Source organism: Felis catus, chromosome D4, assembly GCF_018350175.1.
Source record: "Felis catus isolate Fca126 chromosome D4, F.catus_Fca126_mat1.0, whole genome shotgun sequence".
Classification (NCBI taxonomy): domain Eukaryota; kingdom Metazoa; phylum Chordata; class Mammalia; order Carnivora; family Felidae; genus Felis; species Felis catus.
In genome coordinates this window covers 77,332,462-77,360,052 of record NC_058380.1, presented here as the reverse complement: position 1 = coordinate 77,360,052, position 27,591 = coordinate 77,332,462, and the positions used below count along the sequence as shown (strand labels likewise).

Here is a 27,591-nt window from a genome sequence, read left to right as displayed (position 1 = left end):
GATAAACTGGACATTTTTTTTTCCAAATTAGGAATGAGCCTCAGCCTTGCCACCTCCCCACTTTTCTAATCTGCAGAGGCCAGGTGCACATATTCATGTCCAGCAGTGTACTGGAGCTATCTCATAATGGTCCAGCATTCTGGGTTCTATCAAGTCAAATTGGTAGACCAGGCAGGTCCAGCCACATAATTTGCAGGCTCCAAAGCAAAATAAAAATGCATGGTACCTTGTTTCAAAATTATTGAGAATGCCAATTCAGCAACTATGGAGCATTAAAGCATGGGAGCCTTCTGAGTGTGGGATACTGGGCACCTGCACAGGTCACATGCCCATGAAGCTGGCTCTGTCTAAATCTACAAGAGAGGTCCTGTTTCCCCCCACCTTATTCCTCTCATATTACCCAGAGTAGAAAAAATGTTAGAGTAAGAGGCTCTAGTCCTTGGTCTTGGTTTAGGGTGTATGGTTAACTAGCTTTTTAATTTCAAGTTTGTCATTTAACCTCTGGTGCTAGGAGTCCTCACAATCTGTAAAGTCCACCCAAACCGTCCCAGCCTATAATGCGTAGGCCTTCCAATTGCCTCCCTTGCTCTACCTCATTTATCTTTTCAATTTCCCTTAGTGCCGAAGCAAATCTGAAACTTAGTTGGCCTCCGTAATACTGTACCCCAATCAACCATGGTTTTCACTTTTCCCAGCCTCATCACATGCTGGGGAGTCACTTCTCCCACTGCAGTTACCAGGTCACCATAGCTCATGCCACATCGTCTCATCAGCTCAGATGCCTACCCTGGACCATTTGAAGAAAGTCATTTTAAGATTGTTAAACAGACAAAAAAAAAATGTTCCTGTTTGTTTATTCTAACAACTCCATGATAGTGAGGGGAAATAGCAGGAGATTTTCCCCTAAGGGACACATTTGTTAAAATCATGTATTTCTTAGTTTTTTTTTTAAACAAAGGTTTCTGTATCATGAAGATAAGCAAAGCCATACTAAAATTGCTTATTTAGGTACACTTCAGAATAAAAGTCTTTCTTCAAACCGTAACCTCTATCTTGTGAAAAATTACAGTGATACCAACCTAACCTATCTTTCCTCTATCTCCAGTTTCCTCCACTTGTCCTCTCTACCAAAAATAAATAAATTTATTCTGCTTTTATCTCACTCCCATTCCTGAGTCCAGACTGAATTTCTTTCCTTTTTACTTTAAAACTCTCTCTGAGTCATCTTCAGATCCCTCAGTCCCCCAACCTCTATCACCACCACTGCCGTCATCTCCTACCAATGACTTTCAAAAACGTTTCTCCCTACCTTAAGGAGTATATTTCTATAGCTCTTGCTTTTTGTTTGAGCTAGATTTGGGAATTTTATAAAATGTACTCCTTCAAAGAAGAGCTCAGATTCCTGCTTTCTGACTAAACTTCCCTGACTTCTATCCATCCAAACTGATGTGATCTTTTGCTTTGCACAGCCCTTTCAGAATATTTATCACTTCTTAGGGTTGGTTAAAAGTATGTATGCACATGCCTCATCACCCCATCTGGCTTGTAGGCAACATGAGGACAAGAAAGCATGTCTTGATTAGATTGGAGTCGTGGTGAGTGTTTGTTGAGTGAATGACTGTGAACTGTTATCAGAGAGACAAGTTAAAACAGGAACAAGTGGAATAGACTCTTATCTCAGCTGACCTCCCCCCCTTGATGTTCCTTGTTCATGTATCTCAACTTCTGAGTCTATCAAAAGCCAAGTGAAGAGGCTGTTTCTCTGAGATCATTCGTCTGTCCTGTTAATTTGTGTTAAGTGGCACTATATCAGAGCCAAGCTTTTAAGTCCATTAAAAGTCTTACAGCTTCTCTCAAAGTTGAGAAAACTATTAAAGACAACATCAATCCTGTAGCTCTGCTCTACACTCAGGACAAGCTGATGCTTTCAGTCCAGGTCTCAAGATCAGCTTCAGGACCTCCAGAATAACCCTATGGAATGACAGCAGGCTGTGGAGTGTCACTTCTTCTGAGATAAGAAACAGGCTGTCCTAAACTCAAGAATCCCTCATAAAGATATCAGCTGGAGAAGAAATAAACATGCTGGTGATGAGGCATGTGCATGCTATTATCCTCAAATGCCCTCATCTCTCAAGCTTTATAATGCACTTTTTTAAAACTCTTTTTAAAAACAACAAATTTGACAGGCCAGACACAGCTCACTAACCTGGGAGATTTGTTTTAAAAATACTGATTTCCACATACCATCTGTAGAGAATTTCCGGGGTGAGGCTCAAAATTGTGTATTTTTAAAAGTTCCCTATGTGATTTTTATTTGTAGCTAGGGTTTGGAACTTCTGGAAGCCTATTGCAGACTGCAAAGCAATTTAACGTCAGCTATTATTTCATTTGGTGTTTACAGAAATAGCTAGGAATAGTATTCCCATTTTAGGAATGAGAAACCAAAGCTTGGAGAGATCTGATGACTTAACCTAGCATGAGTCCTAACTTTGGTCTTCAGTTAGAACATAAGCTCAGGTCATCTGAATCCCAGTCCAAGGCCTGCCCACTGTTCGCTTTGAGATCTTACAACTGTAGTTACCAACAAATTATCATGAACTAATTTATCACACTGCGATAAAAAGGATGAGAAACTAGGGTAGTACATTTTCAACAGAAGAAGAACCACACGAGCAAGAAAAGTTTATATGATGGGGAAGCCCTTATTTATTTTTAAAAATTTTTTTTACTGTTTATTTTTGAGAGAGAGGGAGACAGACAGACAGACAGTGAGCAGGAGAAGGGCAGAAAGAGAGAGACACACACGCAGAATCTGAAGCAGGCTTCAGGCTCTGAGTTGTCAGCACAGAGCCCAGTGTGGGGCTCGAACTCGTGAACCATGTAATCATGACCTGAGCTGAGGCTGGACGCTTAACCAACTAAACCACCCAGTTCCCCTGGTGGGGAAGCCCTTTAAAAGCCTTCTTCTATTTCCATTTTTTCTATTTTTTTTTCTTTCTCGTCTCCATCACAGCTTTTCTTCTTTCTTCCCAGGCAATGACTTAGAACCATTACCAATACGAAAAAATGTTAGATCGCACAGTTTCAATTAAAAAAAAAAAAAGGAGAGGATGGGAATGAATTGTGCACACATGTGCCAAGGTTCTGAACTATTACTGTTATGTAGAGGGTTGCCCCTCTTCTCATGTTTTTTGCCCCTGTCTTTCTAAAAATAAGATCCTTTTCCAAAGATAGAAAGAAGTGCTGATTTGATCAGTTGGAGTGCAGGCCTTCTACGGGGCCATATTTTATAATTGTGTGGGTTTACTCTGCCCCAAAGATTAACACCTGTGTGCATCTCTTGTCTCTTCTTAATAAGACTTACATGTACAAATGTATTTGGAACTTCAGTGTATGGGAGGCATGTCAGATAAGTGAAGAAAGGAGAGACTATTTTCAGGGCACCTGAAAGGCTTAGTTAAGTGTCCAACTTCAGCTCAGGTCACGATCTCACAGTTTGTGGATTCAATACCCGCATTGGGCTCTGTGCTGACAGCTCAGAGCCTGGAGCCTGCTTCAGATTCTATGTCTCCCTCTCTCTCTGTCCTTCCCCTGCTCATGCTCGCGCTCGCTCTCTCTCTCTCTCTCTCTCTCTCTCAAAAATGAGAGAAATTAATAAACATTTTTTTGAAAAAAGAGACTTTTCAGTTAAGCTAATAAAATGTTTATTCATATAGAAAATGATAAAATTGGACAACTCTGTCACTTCGTATACATTATAATTAGAAAGGAAAAGATTTATTTAAAAAGTCCAGAATCTAGGGGCACCTGGGGGGCTCAGTTAGTTAACTGTCTGACTTCAGCTCAAGTCATGATCTCATGGCTCATGGGTTCGAGCCACAAGTCAGGCTCTGTGCTGACAGCTCAGAGCCTGGAACCTGCTTCGGATTCTGTGTCCTCCTCTCTCTGCCCCTTCCCCACTTGCACTTTGTCTCTCTTTCTCACAAGAATAAACAAACATTTAAAAAAATGTAAAAAGTCCAGAATCTAGCTATTTATCTGCAATTTGGCCGATAGCATCCTCACTGGTCCCCGTAACGTTACCTTGACCCCAGTGTCTCATTTCAACACTGCAATCTCAGCGATACTTCTAAAAAAATAATTCAGAACCCAATAGCTTAAAATCTTTAATGCTTACCAAGTTCATTAGCAGTGTAATCCAAAATCCTTAATATGGCTCATTAAGATGTTTCATGATTCTACCACAGACTACTTGCCTGACCTCAACTGGTAAGGTTCCATTTTCCATCAGTCAAACTACTACAGATGCACGGGCGTCCTTGCTCTTTCTCAAATAGGCTAAGTTTGTTCTTGCCTCAGAGCCTTTGCACCTATCCTTCCTCATCCTAGAATATTCTGCTTATAGACATCTATATGATTTTTTCTTCATTTTCTGAAGGTATTTGATCAAATTTATTATTACATAGATCTTCTATGATCACAAATGTATACTTTTTAAAAAAATATTTATTTTGAGATAGAGAGGGAACATGAGCAGGGGAGGAGCACAGAGAGAGGGAGACAGAATCCCAAGTAGAATCTCTGCTGACAGTGCAGAGCCTCATGCAGGACTCGAACTCCTGAGTCATGAGATCATGACCTGAGCCAAAACCAAGAGTTGGACGCTTAACAGACTGAGCCACCCAGACACCCCACAAATATATACTTTTCATGTCTCTTCTGCCTATCATTGTGTCAACCACAGTGTCTGCACTTAGAATTCGTTAAATTCATTATCCTCCTTTCATTATTCTACTACCTTTTTATTTTATTATTTTCTATTATCATTGGACATATGCTGAATCATCCTGTATTAATAACCACAAATTTTTGGTGTCATAGGTAAAAAGAGATTGATTATAATAAGGTTTTGTTTATTCTAAAGGTCTGTCTTGGGCTGGTGGAGGGGGTGGCTCTGTTCATCTTACTCAAGAACTCAGGAAAACAAGCAACCACCATTGAAATATTTCCAGTTACTCTGTCAATAGAAAGAGGTCTGATCAAACTCAACCTAGACATCAGCTTGAATATCCCTTCATGGCCATATTTATTTCAACTTCTGTGAAATTTCTGCTTATAAATCTTGCCCTTTTTTATTGCATTTGTCTTCTTAATAATTTGTAGAAGTTATTTATTTACTCTTGGTACTAATCCTTTCTTAGCTATGTGCATTGTAAATATCTTCTCCCCATTTCTCTAGTCTTTTCATTTACTATAAGGTCTTTTGATAATAAAGAAAAGTTATTGGTTCTGTTAGAGAAGATGTATTACCAAAATCCATCTCCTATTTCCAGATGAAAGCATCCGAGTTATCAGTCTTTCCTTGTCAAGATGGAATCCTGGAGACCAATTAGGAGACTATTAGGTAGTCGTTATCAAATTAGAAAGAAATAGTTGGGATCTGGATAATTTGAGAGTAGAATGGAAAGAATTTCATGATTAATTAGGGATAGGGAAGGTACATAATGAAGGAAAGAGGAGTCAAATATAACTTTAAGATTTTGGGCTTGGCCAATTAGAAGAATGAGTAATATGTTGGATTACAAATGTAAAGGAGCAGATTTGGGGAAGACAATCAAGAGTTTGGTTTTGGTCATGCTTATTTTGAGATATTATCAGACATCTAAAAGCAAATAGATGAGGCACATGGATAGATGTCACAGAATTCATGGGTGATAATGAATTTAGACATGAACATTTGGAAGTCGACAGCATACAGAAGGCATTTCAAACTGTGGGATAAAATACACATACTTACAGAATTTGGTAAATGGTGCAGAGAAAAAAGTTCAAAGACTGAGCTCCCAGGAATTCCAATATGTCCTAATCAGGATAAAGAGGAAACTAAAAAAAAAAAAAAAAAAAAAAAAAAAAAAAAAAAAAAAAAAAAAAAGGAGGAGGAGGGGGAGGAGAAAAGAACAAAAAAGAAGAAAAGAAGAAAGAAATGGCCAGTGAGATAGGTGGGAAACCAAGAGAAAGCAGTGCTCCAGAATCCAAAGAGAGAAAAATTATAAAAATAAGAGAGTGATCAACTCTGTCCAGGTAAAAGAGCGAGACAAAGAAATTACAATTACGTTTGGCAATGTGGAGGTTTTTGGAAAACTTGACAGAAGTAATTACAGTGCACTTTGGTGAGTGGAGTTTAGTAGAGTGGTTTGAGAAAGATTGTAAAGCTAGGTGATGGGGAAAATATAAACAATTTTTGTGGAGAAGGTTTTTATTTGTAATTTTGTTTTCTTTGTTATTTTTTTAGGGGAATAGGAAAATATAGCAGTAATTGCATGGAATTTGATAACAAGGAAGTTTGGGTTTTTTTTTTTTTTTTATTTTTCTGTTGTAAAGAAAAGCACAGCACTTGTACTACTAGGTATTTACCCAAAGGATATAAAAAATACTGATTAAAACGAATACATGTACCCTGATGTTTATAGCAGCATTATCAACAATAGCCAGATTATGGAAAGAGCACAAATGTCCATCGACTGATGAATGGAAAAGAAGATGCAGTGTGTGTATATTGTATGTATGTGTGTGTGTGTGTATATATATATATATATATATATATATATGTACATGTATATATATATGTATGTATATATGTGTACATATATATGTGTACACACACAATAGAATATTACTCAGCCATCTAAAAGAATGAAATCTTGCCATTTGCAATGATGTGGATAGAGTGTATTCTAAGCAAAATAAGTCAGAGAAAGACAAATGCTATATGATTTCATATGTGAAGTTTAAGAAATAAAACAGATGAACATAGGAGAAGAGGAAAAAGAAGAGAGGGAAACAAACCATAAGAGACTCTTAATGGTAGAGAACAAACTGAGAGTTGACCGAGGGAGGTTAGTGGCACATGTGCTAAATGGGTGATGGGTGTTTTGGAGAGTACTGGTTATGATGAGCATGGGGTGTTCTGTGTAAGTGAGGAATCACTAAATTCTCCTAAAACCAATGTTACACTATATGTTAACTAGAATTTAAATAAAAATTTGAAAAACAAAAGGCAAAATCCCAAACCATACAGCATGACTATGCCAGTAGGAATGGCCTAGTAAAAAGGAAAAATTTGACAGTGAGGAAGCAATGTCCTTCAGTGAGTAAGATGCAAAGGGCTGGCTTAAGATAGGACCATGGACAGCTAGTCCACTAGAGCTGAAAATGAAAGAGCATGTGAGGATATAGAAGCAGACATGCTAGTACATTTAGGGAGGGAGATTTTTATATTATCCCCTGCCTTTCCAGGTCTCAAATTCCATGATTATACCCCAGTACCCTCATGTAATTGACCCCATTAAATAATGGTGGGGGTGATTTCCCAATGTCATTTAGAAAATTATAGACACATTCAGGGCCAGAAATTTAGTCTTCCGATGACTATATCTGCAATATTTAGTTCACTCATACATTAATAGGTAGATTGTTATTGAAATCCATTTGCCAAGAACTCTTCTAGACACTAGGAATAAGTAGTGAATGATATGATTTCTTTCAGTATATTTTAATCTAAAATGTGAGACAAGCATATTTGCATAGTTAATTTGAAATGCCATAAGTTCTACAAAAACAAGACGACTATGCAGTAATAACAAAATATTGGGACTGACCTAAGGTAGCTGGGGAAAGAGAAATAATTGATAATCTGAAATTTGAAGAATAAGTAGGACTTATTCCTTACTACTTTAAGTCCTACTTAAGGACTTATTCCTTAAGTAGGAATTAAAGTCTAGGAAGCATGGGTAAGAACATTGAAGGAAGCACAAATATCCTACAAGAGCACCTCAAAATATTCAAGTGTGGCAAGGGAAATGAGAATAAAGAAAAAAAGAGTATAAGTTCCAGGAATAGGCAGGAATCATATTACATAGGGATCTAGTTAAAAGTTCATATTTTGCCTAGAGAATATCGAGAAGAGATTAGTTTAAGCTGTGGATCAGCTAGAACAGATCTGTGTTGCAAAAGGATAACTACATTGTATAAAGAAGAAAGTGAAGAAAACAAATACATATGCAGAGAAAATGGTTGGACTATTATTAAAGTAATAGATGTGTGAAATGATGTTAGCATACAGTAAGTTGGTTTATGGAGAGATAGGGAGAATTGGATGGATTTGAGAGATATCCAGGAGTGTGGATTGACAGGATACGATGGTAGGTGGTTTGTAAGAGAGAGAGAGATACTTTGGAGGATGACTTTAAGGATTTGCATTAGAATATATAGATTGATGGTGGTGCCCTTACAAAGAAGAGAAGGTTTTAGAGTCAAAAATGAGTTAGTACTGGACAAATACAATGCCAATTAGATGTCAGTGGTATTTTCAGGTGAAGGTAACAAACATAACGTACCAAATACCAGCCAAGGGCTATATTGTGTTCTGTCAATAGAGAAATAAAAGTCACATTCTACCCTCAAAAAGCTCATAGTTTAGCAGCTCATACTCTACATTGCTATAGCACCTTTCTCATTCTGAATCTGCTACCAGATCTGAAAGTTCAACTTTGTTCGAGGATGGCTGGAAGGAAGAAAAAAAAATCCAAGTCGATATACTTCAACTAGGCAACAGTTACTCCTAAAAAAAGATCAGAATGTGGTGTGAAATATGCTAATAACATTTATGCAAATGAAGGTTCACTGTATTAACTACAAGATCAAGGGATAACTGCAAGTAATTTGGTAATGGGCTGTAATTACCCTTCCATCTATAGCATAGGGGATGAGGGTGATTCATGAATCAAACACTATTACTAAATACTTTTGCATTTCATCAGTGCCTTCTCTTTATCATTGTATTTGAACATACCTGGAAAGCTATTACAAAATAAACAAGTCATTTTTACTATCAGGCTAAAGTAGAGAGAACAGTTTATTTTACTTTTTTCCTTTCCCTTTTTTTTTTCTCTTATTCTTGCCTTGATAATACCTGATAGAGAAGTCTTTCTTAAAGTATTAGCAACTGGGGCTACAATTCCACATCTTCTAAGAACTAGCTTTGTGACTCTGGTAAAGTTATCAATCTTCTTTTCAACTGAGTTTCCCCATTATTCGTACAGGGATATTAACATTTGTAATCGCCTCTTCAAAAGCATCAGAAATGACTGCTTTTTATTTACTTAGAAACATTTAAGACCATTTTTCTTTTTTACTTTTTATTTTGAAGTATTTTCAAAAGTTGCACAACAAAGAACTTCCCTCCGCCCCCAACTGAATCACGTGAAAAGAAGTTTTCAAAGTGATGTCCCACTCCCTCTGAATACTTAAAGATGTTTTCCTACTAACATGGTGTTATTCTATATAGTCATGGCGTGGCTATAAATGTTAAGAAATTAACACTGATATAGTCTACTTCCTACTGTTTAACACATAGCACACATTAGGTGTTTGTCAGTTTTTCCAGTGACATGTTTTGTAGCAAAAAGAATCCATGTATCATGTGTTCTACTTGGTCCACACATCCTTCAGTCTCATTCAATTTGAAAAGGCTGGTCAGTCTTTCCTTGACTTTCATAACCTTGAACTTTTTGAATATTAAAGCCAATTATTTTATAAAATATCCCTCAATTTGGATTTGTCTGATCTTTTCTCATAATTAGATTTAACTTACGCCCTTTCATTTTTTAGGGGAGGAGGCAGAAATATAACAATGTGCTTTTATTGCATTCTGTTGGGTGGTACATGGTTTAAATTTGAACCAGTGATTAATGTGGTTTCTGCCAAGTCTCTCTTTTGCAAAGTTATTCTTTTTCACTTTGAAAAAAAAATCAGTATTTGTGGGAGATATTTAAAATATGTAAACAGCCCATTTATCTTCAGACTTTTTTATCCACTTGTTTTCATGTTTGTTTACTTTTCTTCATTTATTTATTTCATGTTTATTTATTTCAAAGTTTATTTTGAGAGACAGAAAGAGTGCAAGTGAGGGAAGAACAGAGAGAGAGAGAATTCTAAGCAGGCTGCATGTTATCTGTATGGAGCCTGACACAAGGCTTGATCCCGTGAACCATGAGATCATGACCTGAGTCGAAACCAAGAGTCAGACACTTAACTGACTGAACCACCCAGGCATCCCATTCATTTACTTTTTTATTTGCCTGATTTCGTTATCACTCATGCTTGAAATAGTATTTTCTGAAATTCTGTCATTTATTTTAAATTTATTACTTGGCATTTTACTGTAATGAGATGTTTTTTCATCTTCTAATTTGTTCACTTCAGATATACCTTTATGAACATATCAATTCCTATTTTATTCAAGGTGTAATTTGCTATTATTTTATTTATTTGAATTATCTTAGATTTGGCCAGTAGGATCTCCTTGAAATGGATTTTTTTTCCCCAGACATGTATCCATGGTTCTCTGAGCCCTCCTTAACTATTGGCACAATAAGATCTTCCACTTATAAGAAGAAATAGAAGCACTTCTTGTACTTCTCTTGCCCCAGCTTTGGAGTCAGCCAATTATTCAAAGATCTCTTTTTTTTTTTTTCTTTTTAGTGGAGGATAGTAGTTGGAAACCAAGATCTGGATACAACATGTGCTCATTGAGCTGGATAATGTGATACCATGCATGGATTCCAGCTACTTTGGAAATGCTGCCCCCAAATACATGTTGACTGTCAAACCCTCTCAGGGACTAACCTCACCTGAAGAAAGCTATCTTGCCCAAGGTCATCTCACTATTAGAAGTACCACCACAGTGAGTTACTGTTCATTAAAAGCTCTGGCTGCTTGCTTCAAATCAGCAGTATCCTGAATTACAATCTCAGTTCCAGAGCTTCCCATGAGGCCAGCTGGAGTCTTGATTGGGTCTGCATACTAGCTTAACTTCTTTCTTTGCCCAGTTCTCCTTCTTTCCCCTTCCTTCCACTAGTGTGATTTCCCAAAGGCCTGTCTCAAAGTCTGCTTTCTAGGGAATGCAACCCTAGGAGGTATGGCATGTCACTGTGCTCATGTCCTCTCAATGGACAAAGCTAGGAAATACATGTATGCATTTCTTCTACTTAAATCTTTGTCTCTAGCTATTTCTCTATATGTTTATCTATATAGTGAGCATCACAAAAGTGGTAGGAAGAAAATGGCCCTCCGAAGAAGTCCACATCTCTGGAGACTGTAAATATGTTAGGTTGTATGTTAAGGGAAAATTAAATTTGCAGATAAGATTAAAATTACTATTTGACTGACCTTAAAATAGGGATGTTAACCTGGAGTATCTGTGTGGATCCAACATAGTAAAAAAGTCTTTTTTTATTAAGCCTTTTATTTAAATTCCTGTATAATAAATGTATAGTATTATATTGATTTCAGGCATACAGTATAGTAATTCAGTAATTCACAGTGTTCATCATAAGTGTATTCTTTAGTCCCCATCACCTATTTCACCCATATGCCCTGCATACCTCCCCTCTGATGACCATCTGTTTTCTGTAGTTAGGAGTCTGTTTTTTTTTTTTTTTTTTTTTTTTTTGGTTTGTCTCTCTTTTTCCTTTGTTGGTTTGTTCTGTTTCTTATATTCCATATATGAGAGAAATTGTATAATATTTATCTTCCTCTTACCTATTTCACTTAGCATCATATTCTCTAGCTCTATCTGTGTTGTTGCAAATGGCAAGATTTCATTCTTTTTAATGGCTGAATAATATGCCATTGTGTATATATACCACATCTTTATCCATTCCTCTATCAATGGACAGTTGGGTTGCTTCCATAATATGACTGCAATACTACAGTAAACATAGGGACATGATATCCCTTTGAATTAGTGCTTTTGTATTTTTTGGGTAAATACTCAGTTTTGCAATTACTTGACCATAGGGTAGTTCTATTTTTAACTTTTTGAGGAACTTCCATTCTGTCTTTCATAGTGGCTGCACAAGTTTCCATTCCACCAACAGTGCATGAGGTTTCCTTTTTCTCCACATCCTCACCAACACTGTTTCTTGTGCTCATGATTCTAGCCATTCTGAAAGGTGTTAAGTGATATCTCATTGCAGTTTTGATTTGCATTCCCCTGATGATGACTGATGTTGAGCATCTTTTTATGTGTTCATTGGCCATCTGGATGTCTTCTTTGGAGAAATGTCTGTTCATGTCTTCTGCCCATCTTTTAATTGGGTTATTTGGTTTTTGGGTATTGAGTTGTATCAGTTATTTAAATTATGGATACTAACCCTTTAGGAGATATGTCATTTGCAAATATCTTCTCCCATTTAGTAGGCTGCCTTTTACTTTTGTTGATTATTTCCTTTGCTGTGCAGAAGCTTTTGATTTTAATGTAGTTCCAATAGCTTATGTTTGTTTTTGTTTCCTTTGTCTGAAGAGACATCTAGAGAAGTGTTACTATGGCCAATGACAAAGAAAACTACTGTGTTCTCTTTTAGGATTTTTGTGGTTTCAGGTCTCACATTTATGTGTTTTGTCTATTTTGAGGGGTTTTTTTTTGAATGGTGAAAGAAGTTGTCTAGTTTCATTCTTTTGCATGTGGCTACCCAATTTTCCAAACACCATTTGTTGAAGAGACTGTCATTTTCCCATTGTATATTCTTTTCTCCATTGTCAAAGATTTATTGACCATGGAATTGTGGATTTATGTCTGGGCTTTTTTATTCTGTTCCATTGAGCTATGTGTCTGTTTTTGTGCCAGTACCATGCTCTTTTAATTACTACTGTTTTGTAATATAACTGAAGTCTGGAATTGTGATACTTCCAGTTTTGTTTTTTTCTTTTTTGAGATTGCTTTGGCTCTTCAAGGTCTTTTGTGATTCCACACATATTTTAAGGTTGTTTATTTTAGTTCTGTGAGAAATGCTGTTGGTAATTTGATAGGGATTGCATTAAATCTGTAGACAGCTTTATGTAGTATAGCCATTTAATCAATATTTGTTCTTCCAAGCCATGAGCTTAGAATATCTTTCCATTTCTTTGTGTCATCTTCAGTTTCTTTTATTAATGTCTTAGTTTTCAGAGTACAGTTCCTTCACCTGTTAGGTTTATTCCTACGTATTTTATTATTGTTGGTGCAATTGTAAATGGAATTGTTTTCTTAATTTCTCTTTCTGTTGTTTCATTATGAGTGTATAAAAATGTAACATATGTCTCTGCATTGATTTTGTATCCTGCAACTTTACTGAATTCATTTCAGGAGTAGTTTTTTGGTGAAGTCTTTAGGGTTTTCTTTATATAGTATAATGTCATCTGCAAATACTGAGAGTTTTACTTCTTCTTTACCAGCTTGGAAGTCTTCTATGTCTTTTTGTTGTCTAGTTGCTGTGGCTAGGACTTCTAGTATGTTGGATAAAAGTGAGAAGAATGGATATCCTTGTCTTATTCCTGATCTCAGAGGAAGAACTCTCAGTTTATCCCCATTAAGGATGATGTTAGCTATGGATTTTTCATAGGTGGCTTTTATCATGTTCCCTCTAAACCTACTTTGTTTGTAGTATGTTGGAATTATGTTGTACTTTGTTAAATGATTTTTCCACATCTATTGAAATGATCATATGGTCTTTATCCTTTCTTTTATTGATGCAATGTATCACGTTGATTGCTTTGTGAATATGGAACCACTCTTACATCTGGGATTAGTACTTTTTGCCATTTTAATTTTGCCATTTTAATTACTATGTGTCTTGGTGTGGATATCCTTGGGAGGATTGTTGGGTAATTTCTGTGGCTCCTGGATCTGTGGATGTCTGTTTCCTTTCCCAGATTAGGGAAGCTTTCAACTATTATTTATCCAAATAAATTTTCTGCCTCCTTTTTTTTGTCTTCTTCTTCTGGGATCCCTATAATATGAATGTTATTACACTTGATGGAGTCACTGACTTCCTTAAGTCTTTTTCATTTTGTGTATTTTTTTTCTCTCATTTGTTCAGCTTGGTTACTTTCCATTAATCTGTTTTCCAGGTCATTAATTTGTTCCTGTGCTTCCGCTAGCCTGTTATTTATTCCACCAAGTTTATTTTTAATTTTATCTATTGTGTTCTTTATCTCTGATTGGTTCTCTTGTAATCTCTCTGTTAAGGCTCCCACTGATGTCCTCCATTCTTTTCTGAAGTACAGTGAGTATCTCTATGAGCATTACTTTAAATTCTCTATCAGGCATATTACTTATATCCATTTTGCTTAGGTCTCTTGCTGTGGTTTTGTCCTGCTCTTTCATTTGGGACATATTCCTCTGTCTCCTCATTTCATCTAACTCTCTGTGTCTGTTTCTCTATTAGGAAAGTCAACTACATCCCCTGCTCTTGAAGGTAATGTCTTGATGAATAAGAGGTCTTATAGTACCCTGCAGTGCAATGCCCACTGAGACCCAGCACTTGGTGTCTCAGGGAATATCTCCATGTGTGTTGTATGTACCCTGCTATTGTGTCCTGGCTACTTTTTCCTTCAGTTCAGTCATCTCCAGAAATTCTCTTTGCCTGCTATAGGCAATATTTTGTCTGGACAGGGTGAGGCATGTTTTAACATGGTGTAGGCTGGTCTGCTTGTGAAATGAGACCTGCCCCCACAGCTGCAACAGAAGCCCCATAGAACATTGCAAGTCAGAAGATGTGTTGGCATGGTTTGCACTGGTCTTCTGGGGGAGGAGACCCCAGTGCCAGCACTGAGGCAAGAATGACTGGAAAGGGTGTATCCACCAAAGTGTGGAAAGAGTCAGGGCTTAGTATAAGCAAGATAGGTAGTGAGGATTGGCCTCTTGCTCATTCCTGCATGTGTCTCTGTGTTTATACTTGGGAGCAGGGGATGGAAATGGCACCTGCCAGTTACTTTGTTCCTGAAGGGGTCTCCCTCCAATCCCCACCTCTCTGGGACATGTTCTGAGATGAGTAAATAACTGTCCCTCCTATGTGCCCCAGGTGTTTTTCAAACTGCTGCTTCTAGGCTATATCTCTGCTGCTCCTTTCAGATGGAGACTCAGCTTTCTAAAGCCCTTGGAACTCCCCCAGAGCTGAACCTTACAATTTTTAAAATCCCAGGTTTTAAGTCCTGCTGGCTGTAAGAACTCACAGGATTCAGCCCCTCTCACTTTCAAAGCTAAGTATTATGGGGATTTGTCTTTCCCATGCAGGCTCCCCAGTATGCTAGTCTGTATCTCACCTCTCACTGCACCCCAGCTCACTCCTGATTACCCACAGCCACGGTCTTCTTCACTCCCAAACCATGTCTCCACCCTTCCTACCTTCTTTGGTGTGGCCTCTTCTCTACCTTTAGTCGTGGAATTTGTTCTGCCAGTCTTTGGGTCATTTTCTGGGTTACTTGCACTGCTGTGAGTGTTATCTAGTTGTATCCAGATGGGAGGAAGTGAGCTTAGGGTCCTCCTACTCTGTCATCTTTCTAGCCTCTCCTTCAGTAACAAGGGTTCTTAAAAAATTGGAAGTGGTAGGCAGAAGAAGGAGGCTAGAAGGAGACGTAACTGAAGAAGGTGAGCATGATGCGGTGTAAAAACTTCACCCACAGATGCTGGATTAAAGGTGAAGGAAAGAGGCCATAACCAAAAGAATGTTGGTGGTTTCTAACAATTAGAAACAGGAGAAAGGAACCTAGGTTTTTGTTTCTGTTATTTTCCAGTGAGACCCATGTTGTACTTCCTACTTACAGAAGTATATGGTAATAAATTTGCATTGTTTTAAGCTGGCGAAATTGTAAAATTTGTTACAGCAACAATAGACAAGTAATATAAGGAGTTTATACTGATTCCAACTAATTTCAGTCCAATACCATAGCAGTTATTACAATTTTCTCCTTTCCATATTTGAAACTCCCTTTTCCAGCATTGAGAAACATGACTCCCAATATGTTCAATACATTTACTTACTTGATTAACCCTGATCCCAAATCCACTGGGCCACTGCCCTGTGTGGCCACCTTGCTCACTTGGGCTCTACCTTTGTGTCCAATCACCACTGCTAATGACACTTAACTAAGTGATTACAGAAGGAAGGAAGGAAGGAAGGAAGGAAGGAAGGAAGGAAGGAAGGAAGGAAGGAAGGAAGGAAGGAAAGGAGGGGAGAAGTTAGAGGAAAGAATAGCAGCCAAGTCATGGATTTTTTTCCAAGTGTCTATGGATAGACATTGAAGAGTTGTATTACATAGCCCACCCCCAGAATTTTCTGAAAAATCAGTACTTACGTTTGCTTCCCCAGGGTATAGATCCATAGTTTTTATCACTTTCTCAAAAGAGATGCCTGAACTCTAAATAAGTTAAAAAGCACTGAGTTTATAACTATTTAGTCAAAAAGTAGAGTGATGACCTAAATGTTCTCCTTAAAATCCATTTACAAGCCTCATAATAGATCTTCAAAACACTCAAAACACATCTATTCTTATTAGGAGTTGTTAAAAGTTTACTTTCTTTATTTCAGTTTTGTCAGACTTTCCAAGGTTAGAGAAATATCTATAGGTGCCCAGAATCCTCACATTTCAGAAAGATAGTAGACCAATTATAGGAAATGCTATAGGATCATGAACCCAGTTTGTTCAAGTTAGTGTTACCAACTTCATCTTCTACAAGGACCTAGATCAAAGAGGCCCTAAAGGGTGAATTTATTGATGAGAGTTTTTGATGTATGCATTTACCTATCCTTTCCAATCCCTGCAACTCCCAACTATGGGTCAGTTGTAGAAGGAGTTTCCAGCTACAGGTCCTAAAACTCCCCATGAAAGAAAAAAAAAAAAACAGCTTTCAGTATCAGCCAAGTGCAGATTACAATACAGCTGGCCACCAAACACCATGCTTCCACTGTTCTCCTGAGGTTCACTATACAGGGATAAAAAACTAAAGCCTTCAAAGGAGAGATCAGAAGCAGCAAGGAGAAGGAGAATCAGTTGACCACAGCCTCATTGCCCAATATATAGTTGCCCTGTAGTTGTATAGGCTGAGAGCCATATAAACTTTCAGGGGAAGAATTTCTACATTAGGTAAGATTTGGCAGCTTTGGGATAATTGCACTGGGTTGTAGATTTTAATAACAGAAATGAGATTAATTTTGCAACTGAAAGTTACCAAAGGACTACTTTATTCTGTAAAAAAAAAAAATAGAGGAAAAATAGGGTACTTTCCCCAAATTCCATACAAGAAATGGGGGAAATATGTCCATGGATTGTGTTTCAATAGGTTGTGGAAGAAAAATAAAGCTGTCTTCTGCTTATATTCTTGGGTTAGCTTCTGTCAAAAATGGCTTATTGTTATCAAATATGATATTGAAATAGTGGTAGATGTAGAAAAACTTGTATTTTTTATGATCTGGTGGAAAGAGCTCTTAGAAGCTTACTTGTTCTTTCCTGTTTTTCATCTGACACATTGGTGGGCATGTTACCTTAACTCTAAATCCAATATCCAGCTGTGACATTCTACAGTCCTAAAAGCTATTACTCAGTGGTCTTTAAGCACCCTAAAGGAGACAGTTTAAGTAAGGTGATGTTTTCAGAACTTTGAGGGCAGATTATATGTACATCAACCTTGGGATATTTTAGTAAACTTATTTTTTTCCTCATCTGAAAACCACTTAAACACTTTTAAAGTTTCCAAGATTGACTTTTTTTTTTCTTATTCAAATTTACTTTCTCTCTAATGGCCAAAGCCATTCCATGGATGTACTGTTGCCCTCTACCTGCCTTCTCAGTCACCAAGTTACTTTTTATTCTATGGAAATACAGTGATTATTAGTAGGAAGAATAAATGAGATAAGAAGTCATAAGAAATCACTAGAAGTCATAAGAAATCACAAGTCATTTGGGAGGATTATTTCGTTAGTTTTTCTACCTTTCAGCTTGATAGCCATAAAATGTGCCCCCAGAAAAAAACATTTAGTCATTAAATAAGTATTTGTGGAAAATCTATTTTGAGCAACGCCTTAAGCTAGGGACTCAGTAGAGAACCTTTTTAATTGAAATTATCATCATTATCATCTAAAGAAATTCTACAACTTTGTCATATTTCTTTCATAGTCTGACAACTCTTATTGCGAATAACCCGTTTATAGGTTCCATGTATTATGCTCCAATCCTGTATTCACAGGACATCTCCATCCATTGACTTAAATCACCTGTGTGTAGGTTTGTCAAATATGTGTGTATATGTTTATATATACAGACATACACACATATGGAGTGTACTATTTATAGCCTAGGTCAGGAACACAGGACATTCTGAAATAGGCTTTACTTTACAAGTGGATGGTGGAAGAGGGGCTTGCATTTACAGTATTATTTAGAAGTACCGTGGCTAAGATCCCTTCCCTTTTAAGTCTGAGTGACCTGGGATGAGTCTTATCTGTGTCGACTCACCAGCTTTTTAAACTGACACAAGTCTATTTATCTCCTATCGGCCTCACTATTCTCCTCTGAAAAGTGGGGAGAATAACAATCAGCCTCACTGAGTATTATGAGGTGTTAAATGGGAGGGATACATGAGTGCTAGTGCCCAGCACATAATTTCTGCTCAGTGAATAGTAGCTTTTTAGTGCCTGTTGTATGTGCTTGTGATCATGACAATCTTACACAGTAGTGTGAATTCATTTCCCATCATCATTTTTTTTCCATATGAAGAAATTTAGACTGAGAAAATTTAGATGATTATCTGTGTTTATGCAACTAGTAAATTACAAGATTCCAGACTCAGTCCCGCCTTTGGCTGTGACATTCTGCTAACTCCCTTCCTCTCTCTGGTATACATGTTTTGCACTCACAAACACACAAGCACAGATAAACCTAGACCTGCCATGTTCTTATGACATTTTAGAACTAAGGAATCTTGGAATTGTAGACCTGTAAGGAACCATAACTAGTAACATTGGAAATGTAATTCTAAGTCCTTAGTACTCCCATTGAAATTTGTAGTTCTAACACATTTTTGCAAATTTTATCTATTTCAGTTCTGGAACTCACCAGTATATCTTGAGCTGGACAGAACATGCACTATGAATGCCAGCTTACAGAAGAGGAAAAAATAAGGACTCAGCATGTTCTTTGACTTTGCTTGGTTCTCAACAGCCTGACTTCTTCATGGCCACACATCTGGTAAGTGGTAAAATTTTGACCTGAGCCTTTCTAACTTCAAGTTCAGTGTTCTTGTAGACACATTACTTAACACATGAGTTATAATCCCTCTCATTTACTGACAGATTCAGTATTTGCTCAGCACTGTTCTAGAGTTTTATGTCTCACAACTAACTGAAGCTTTTACACAAACTTTTAAGGTGTATGTGTATGTATGTGTGAATATATATTTGATGAAGAAAAAAAGGCCTGGAGAATTTAAGTAAATTACTCAAGATCTGACAGAAAAGAAGTTTAGAAACAGGCACATGAATTCAGCCATTGTACTGTGGGAGTTAATTCTCTCCCACTCTACTACCGTGCCTGAAGACTTGAGACCAGAGAGCTTCACCATGGAAGATTTTCATACTAACTCCCCACTGAAAGCCATTGCTGCTTTCATGCATGAATTGTTTTCCAGCTTGAGTATGTTGTTCAAGGTCAAACAGCTATTTGATAGATTCCATCTCTTTTCTACTTAGATTCAAACCATCATCTAATATGCATAATAACTGAATTTAACTTTCATGAAAAAATTCGGTGTACCTGTTTCCCTGTCCTTACACCTTTTTCTTCATCTCTACACTCAATTAAAAATGATTCAGAGCAGCAGAAATAATTTTTTTTTAAAAAGCATGGTGTCCCAAATGCCTAGAGCGTTAGTTTTCTTACTCTGTAGATTCTAAGTGCCCACTAGCTGAACCTGAAAGATGTAATAACTTCCTGTGGGACCTTTCTGGGTTGTTGTTTTAAAGGGACAAACTGAGAGACATTGCCTTTAATATCCACTTATCCTCTAACCCATTGGGTCTTTTTGCTGTGATACATGATGGAGCAGAAAGTGTTTAAAGTGGCAGTGCATGTTGGTGGGAGGGTAAAGAAAGAACCGTTTCTGGAGGGCAGTTTAGCAACATAGATCAAACTGAAGGTGTGCAAATCCTTCAACCCAATAATTCTACTATAGAAACAAATTATAAGGAACAGTTTGAATAAGAGTAGGAGGGAGAGGAGGGGCAGAGAGAGATTGAAATATTGACGAACAGGAAGCAAGCTAAATATGAGTTAGGAAACTAGTTGAATACACCACAACAAATCAATTCAATGGATTTATAAGGTTTTTAAAAAGTAATGATGTAAACCTGTATGTAAATGCAAGGAAAGATGTTTAAGAATTTTTGATAAGTAGAAAAACAGGTTATGAGTAAGTATGCATGTGTCTATACGAATGCAACAAATGTTTATTGAGCAAAGATTAAATTCCAAGCATTGCTCTGATGCAATCAAATTTGTATCATGAGTATTTTGTGTGCACTTCTGTTTTATACACACACAGCAAGAGAGAGATCTAAAGAGTTGTTCATATAATGATAAATGTATGGGATTTGGGGAACAAATTTTGCTTTTATTCTGTTTTCTTATCAGAATTCTTTACATTTCAAAAATAATTAGCACGTATTGTTTTTATAATTAGACAAGTCAAATTCATTTAGAGGAAAAATGAAATACCTGTCCATTGGCACATGGAATTTCTGCTCCAGTAAGCCCAGATGAAAGTCAAGGGACAAAAATGCCAGTGATGCTCTAGTTTCCCAAGAAGTGAAAAGATGAAGCCTCCTCCGAGTTCTACTCTTGAGGGATCATGTTTTAGGCAGAGAGAAGGGATCCAGGAAAGATCGTACTCACTAGTGAGGCTGTGGGGCTCTGAGCACCTGAAGTTCTCTGAGTTAGGGAAACAGTTGCATTAAGTATAGCTAATGAAGTTTGCAAAAGGAGGCCAGAGGAAGGCTGTGTCAACAACTGTCCCTAGAGCTCAAAGTCACTTTATTATGCTGGACCTTAGCCAGAGCTGAGATCTGTTCATCTGGCCTCTGCCAGAGACCATGCATTTGGGTTCATGGAGAAGATCCCTGCAGTCAAATATTAGGTGCATGGATGGGGTCATCACCTAAACTCTGGTAACTCTCCCCTCTGGTTTTAAAATCATTTGGAGGAGGTGGGGTACCTGGGTGACTCAGTTGGTTAAGTGTAAGACTTTGGGCTCAGGTCATGATCTCACAGTTTGTGAGTTTGAGCCCCACGTTGGGCTCTGCACTGACAGCCCAGAACCTGGAGCTTGCTTCAGATTCTGTGTCTCCCTCTCTGTCTCTGTGCCCCTCCCTTGCTTGTGCTCTCTCTCTCTCAAAAATAAATAAACAGGAAGGAAGGAAAGAAGGGAAGAAGAGAAGAAAAATCATTTGGAGGAAGATTTTTAGAAAACACCAAAGCATGAGTAAAATATGTCTGTGATTCAGTAGCCTGGTATAAACCTAAGCATGAGCATATTTCAAAAGTTCATTAGGTGATCCTGAGCAGACTGCCAACATTGACAACTGGCCTTACAGAAAGAACTCTTGCATTCTTGTCTTATCTCCAATACTTACTGGTTGTGTGGCCTTGGGCATAATATTTCATATGAGTTATCATTTGAAAAATAAAATGAAGATACAAATATTCATTTTACCAAACTCACGGTCGATGTATTATGTTAGAGAATATATATAAAAGTCTTTTGTAAAGTACTAAGTAACTAATATTATTTCATAAGTTTAACCAACTTCTCCCCCTGTCCAAATATGTGGCATAATTCAAGTCAATATATAATGCATCGTTTCTCAATATGTAGAATGTGAAGTATCTACATCAAAATCTCCTCGACTTCTTGTTAGAAATGCAGAGTAAAAATTTTTTTTAAGTGTCGGAAAATAGGGTCCAGTATCTGCATTTGAAACAGGCAATCCAATGTGCTTCTGTGAAGTAAGGTTGAGAACCAGTGCTCAATTCTTGGAGGTATTTCAGTAGACTGGTAGCTCTCAGATACAGGACACAGATGGGCAGCAGTTCAAAAGTAGCAGCCCTACCAGCATTAGGTTAATGTTAATGACAAAAGCAGATCAGAAGATACAAACTGACTCTCGGTATGGATTTCCTTAGTGTTCTCCTGACTTTCTGTGCTGGGGCTTGCAAAAAGGACTTATCTCATCCCTGTTTGGCTTGCCATGTGTGAAACTTCACAAGAGTTAAATGCATGATGTTGATTGCTGTTTCATCACTCCCCCATTACACTAAAGGTACAGGCTCTTGTGAGAAAGTAGGTGACTTTCAGAGGTCTATAACTCCATAGACTGATTCAGCACCTTTCCAGAACAATGCTTTCCTCATGTCTAGTCTTCTTGCCTCTTGTGCCTAGAGAGATGACTATACTTGAGTTAAAAATGCTCTGAGAACTTCTTTATGAAATATTAAACTTTTAAATATTATATCCTGCCTCCAGCAGCACAAACAACCTCCCAGGATGGAGAAGGAGCTTAGGATACTTGATGATAGCATGACCAATTCCTATTTTTCTAGTACTTGGAACAATTGCCTAGCACAGAGTCAGCTCAGGGGACACAAGGTAACACACACTCTGTCAGAGTCTGTGAAATATGCCATACTGTAGACATGCAGAACACCAGGCTGAGTAGCTAAAGACTTGGGATCATGTCCTTTTCCCAATTACTCATGAGCTAATATGAGCCTCAATTTATAAATTTATAAAGTAGAGAATGCAAAACTTTTTAAGAATTTCTCAAGAAACAAAAGATGGTGTGAGATTAGATTGAGAAAATGATAGAATAATGCTTGGAACGCCACTGAATGTACAAAGTTCTGGAGGATCTTACAGGGCTGTGGACAATGATGTGATAGCTAATTATCCCTCAATCAATGCTCTCCTCCCAAAATAGTACCCTTTGCAAGTGCTCAATGATTCCTGAAATTTCTCTATAAGAGACAAAAGCCCATCTTGCCATAAATTGAAGTCCTATTTTGGAGTGCAAATGACTCGCAGAGCATCTGCTGTCAAGGGGAAGTAATGGTAGAAAGCACTAAGAGCAGAGCACGTGTGCCTCAGCAGTTCTAAGGAGAGTAGACAGACTCATAGGGCCCCAAAATAAAGCTGATGAAGGAGGCAGGAAGAATAAGGGCAAGGAAAGTGGGGAAGATTCAAGATTTCTGAGTACAAGCAATGTTAGGGATGTTCTTTGGTACAAAATTCATGGAAGTTTTGAAATAGAGAATAACCTTCGTTTTTAAAACCTCCTCTGACTTGGGAGAAGTCTGGATATGACACAGGAACTGGAGAGACCTCTGTTTGGAGCAGAGAGGTCATCTTCTCCATAGGGAACATGAGGGAGGGGTGCTGGGCCTAGCAGAGCAGAGCATATTAGTGGCGGGTCAGCCCTTTCACAAGGATAAGCTATTTCTCCATAAAAGTAGGCTGCCTAACAGACAAGGGCAGGAAACACTAATTCACAGGCTTTTAGTGGCTGACAGACACTTCACATTCATAACTCGCTCTCTGCTTGCCACAGCCATTAAAGCAGTGGCAGGGGGCTTGTGCCTCCAAAGAGAACAAGATGACCTTGGTCAGGGTTGGTGGGGAAGAGGATAAAGGGGCAGCACAGAGAGATATTGAGATCTACTCTTATAACAGTAAAAGTAGAATTAAAATAGTCTAAGGCCATTGCCACTTAAACCTAAAACCTCTCACCACCATCCCCAAAACATACCTCTCACCCAGATAACTTGATCTTCAGTACAGACTCATAGATGCTCAGAATAGGACAAAAATAGAACCTACTTTCCGCCCCCCCCCCCACCTCCTTTATAAAGGTCTAGACAGGATAAGCTATCTTTCCTTAGATACCAATATGTGAGATAACAATCTATTAAGTGGCATATTCAGACTGGAGATGGTAATATAGGAATATTTCTTGCAATATATCATTTAGCAGATCTCAAATTTCTGCAGAGTAATTTATCATTCTACATTTAGAATGTACTTTGTGTTTTTAAATGCTAAAAAAGTAAATATTTTACTTAGCTCTTTCAGTTATAGGCAAAATAAACACACATAAGGTTTTAATAATGCTACTATTAAAAGTGTATTGAATGCTTATATACAGGGCACTATGATAAGTGGTTCATGTGGGATTGTCTCATTTAGCTCTCACAAGAACTTTATGAATCTGGGTGATTTGTTTTCGTATTAGAAAAGTTAAGACACTTGTTTATGATCACACAGTTAGTGGGAGGCAGAGCTCATATTAAACTCAACTTACAGGCCCTCAACAATCGTGTAGATATATTTAGACCCTAAAGAGAAGCAGCCACATCCAATGGTTTGAGCATAAACCTTGGAGGCCACAGTGTCTGGGTTCAATGTGGGCTTTAGCTATGAAATACTACCTAGTAAGTTATATAATCTCTTTGTCTTAGTTTCCTCATCTGTAAAATGGAATTATTATTGGAACCTATGTCAGAAAATTGCTATGAGAACAAATTAAGTACACAAAGGTTATTGAACAACATCTGTCATAGTGTAAGCTTTCATACACATTAGCTAAAATTATTATTAAATGGAAAATAAGGAAGAGTTTAAGAGGTGAAATACAGTCTAGAATCTGAGCATATTCCTTATGATTCAGCAAACAAATACTGAAGACCTACTATGTGCCAGGCATTGTGATACCTGTTGGGGAAATAATGATGAAAAATTCTAGTGTGAACCCTGGTAACAAGGTACAAGTTCAATTTGTTTCTTAAATTTGACATATGAGTGAAATCATATGGTATTTGTCTTTCTCTGACTTATTTTGCTTAGGATAATACTCTCTAGCTCTATGTCATTGCAAATGGCAAACTTTCATTCTTTTTGTGGCTGAGTAATATTCCATTGTATGTGTGTGTATATATACCACATCTTTATATATTCATCAGTTGATAGAGACTTGGACTGTCTTTATAATTTGGCTATTGTAGATAATGCTGCTGTAAACATTGGGGTGCATGTATCCCTTTGACTTAATATTTTTGTATTATTTGGATACAGTATTACAATTTCTTGATCATAGGGTAGTTCTATTTTTAACTTTTTGAGGAAATTCCGTACTGTTTTCCACAGTGGCTGAACTAATTTTGCATTCTCAACAGTGCAAGAGAGTTCCCCTTTCTCCACATCCTTGCCAATACCTGTTGTTTCTTATACTGCTGATTTTAGCCACTCTGACAAGTGTGAGGTGATATCTCATTATAGCTTTGATTAAGTGGAATTTGAATAAAAACTTTAAAGAAAGAAGACCTGGTGTATATAAATATACAGTGGAATATACTCAGCCATAAAAAAGAATAAAATCTTGTCATTTTCTTTTTTTTTCTTTTTTTTTTTTTAATTTTTTTTCAACGTTTTTATTTATTTTTGGGACAGAGAGAGACAGAGTATGAACGGGGGAGGGGCAGAGAGAGAGGGAGACACAGAATCGGAAACAGGCTCCAGGCTCTGAGCCATCAGCCCAGAGCCTGACGCGGGGCTCGAACTCACGGACCGCGAGATCATGACCTGGCTGAAGTCGGATGCTTAACCGACTGCGCCACCCAGGCGCCCCTAAAATCTCGTCATTTTCGATGACATGGATGGAGCTAGAGAATATTATGCTAAGTAAGATAAGTCAGAGAAAGACAAATATAATTTAACTCATATGTGGAATTTAAGAAACAAAACAAATGAGCAAAGGGGGGAAAAAGAAGCAAAACAAGAAACAGACTTTTAACCACAGAGAACAAACTGGTGGTTACCAGAGGGGAGGTGGGGGGGAATGGGTTAAATAGGTGATGGGACTTAAGGAGTGCACCTTTTGTAATAAGCACTGGGTGTTTTATGGAAGTGTTGAATCAGTATACATATACCTGAAACTAGCATTACACTGTATGTGAACTAACGGAATTAAAATAAAAACTTTTTTAGAAGTACAAGTTCAATAATGAATAAATAAATAAAGCCTGTTCAAATTTCACGAATCATTATAAGTGTTTCATAGCTAGTTTACAGATGAGGAAATTGAGGTTTAAGGGGCATACTTGGCAGAGGTTACAGGAATAATGAGGGACTGAATCAGTATTAAAATGAGTCTTTATTCTAATTTTAAAAATCTGTGTTCTCATAGGCTCCATTATTCTGCATCTTAAGTGTGTGTGTGTGTGTGTGTGTGTGTGTGTGTGTGTGTGTGCGCGCGCGCGCATGTGTCCTCAGTTAAAAAAAAAGAAAGACGCCGAGTGGCCAAGATAATGCAGAAAGCTAGATTTAAAACTTTCATTTAAAAATTCCTTTTATCCACATTTTGTTTGTGTAATCATACAGGTATACAGTAGTAAAAATTATAAAGAAAATCCTGAGATTGTCAGAACTTTTTGGATACCATAACAGACTTATAGTTAGACTAGATTAAGTTACAGAAATAAAATAAATTTTATCCATACCTGATGGATATCCTATCTGCCTGCCATATACCTCTTTCCATAACCATAGGCACAAAACCAATGACTTGAATCATGTAAAAAGGAAGCTTGACTTTACAACACGCTCTATACATGGATGAACTCCAGATTGATTAAATTCCTAAATGAGAAGGATATGTAATACAAGTTTAAAGGGTGTATCTTTATGACCTTAAGATTATGAAGCATTTCTAAATCAAGACCGAAAAATTGTAAACCAGAAAGGAAAACATCGGTTGATTTTTATATACCAAAATTAAATAGTACTTTTTAACAAAAGATAGCATCAACAAAGTTAACAGACAGGTACCAGTGTCAGAGAACATAATTGCCAAATTAATAACTAACAAAGGATTAATTAACATTCCTGCAAAACAAGAAGAAAAGCCTATGAAACCCAAAATAAAAATGGACTAATTATATGAATAGCACATGAGGAAAAACTTGACAGACTGCTTACCTGGAAGAGATGGTCAACCTCAGTACCAATCTGAGTAATGCAAAGCACAACAGTAACAAGATATGATTTTACACAATTAGGATGGCGGCAATTCAAAAAACTGATCCAGCATGCTTGTGATGATAGGTCGAAATGGGAATCCTCATGAACTGCTCATGTGACATAAGCTAATAAGCCACTTGGGAAAATAAAAAATCATGTTCCATTCATCACATGAGTTCTGTCCATACTCTGAAATACAGCAATGGTGCTCCTGTGTGTATGTCCCAGAGAAGCTTTTACAGGTGCACAGACAGCCATGTATTTTATTGTACATGGCCCTTTTTCCACATGTGGTAAATAGTTGGGTGCAATCTATGGTCTCTCAACAAAAGAATAGATTAATGAAATGAAATACATACTTAAGATTTACACTATGTGATGATCAGAAGATCTGAACTCTATATGTGATGATGTGGTTTGTTCCTCAAAGTATGATATTAAGGAAAAAATTATGAAAGCAGTATTTATAATGTAATATGACCTGTCATGATTTAAATGTCATACACCCACTACACAAACCATGTAAGACTTTCGTGTATGTAAATAAATACATGGAAGCATAATGGAAAGGATTACTTGAATACAAAATTTATAGGTCCCCATCAGGAGGAGATAAGATTATAAATGTAAAATGCAGGGGAAATAATAAAGTA

General features: G+C 37.3%; 1 long non-coding RNA gene across 5 annotated transcripts in view; it reads left to right on the top strand.

The window, feature by feature from the left end:
- Window positions 1-27,591, top strand: part of LOC123381807 — a 466,019-nt gene that overhangs the window by 85,214 nt on the left and 353,214 nt on the right. For all 5 annotated transcript variants that reach the window (XR_006589252.1, XR_006589250.1, XR_006589253.1 and 2 more), the window contains exon 2: window positions 18,921-19,065. This is a non-coding gene — a long non-coding RNA (uncharacterized LOC123381807). The remainder of the gene's footprint in view (window positions 1-18,920; window positions 19,066-27,591) is intronic.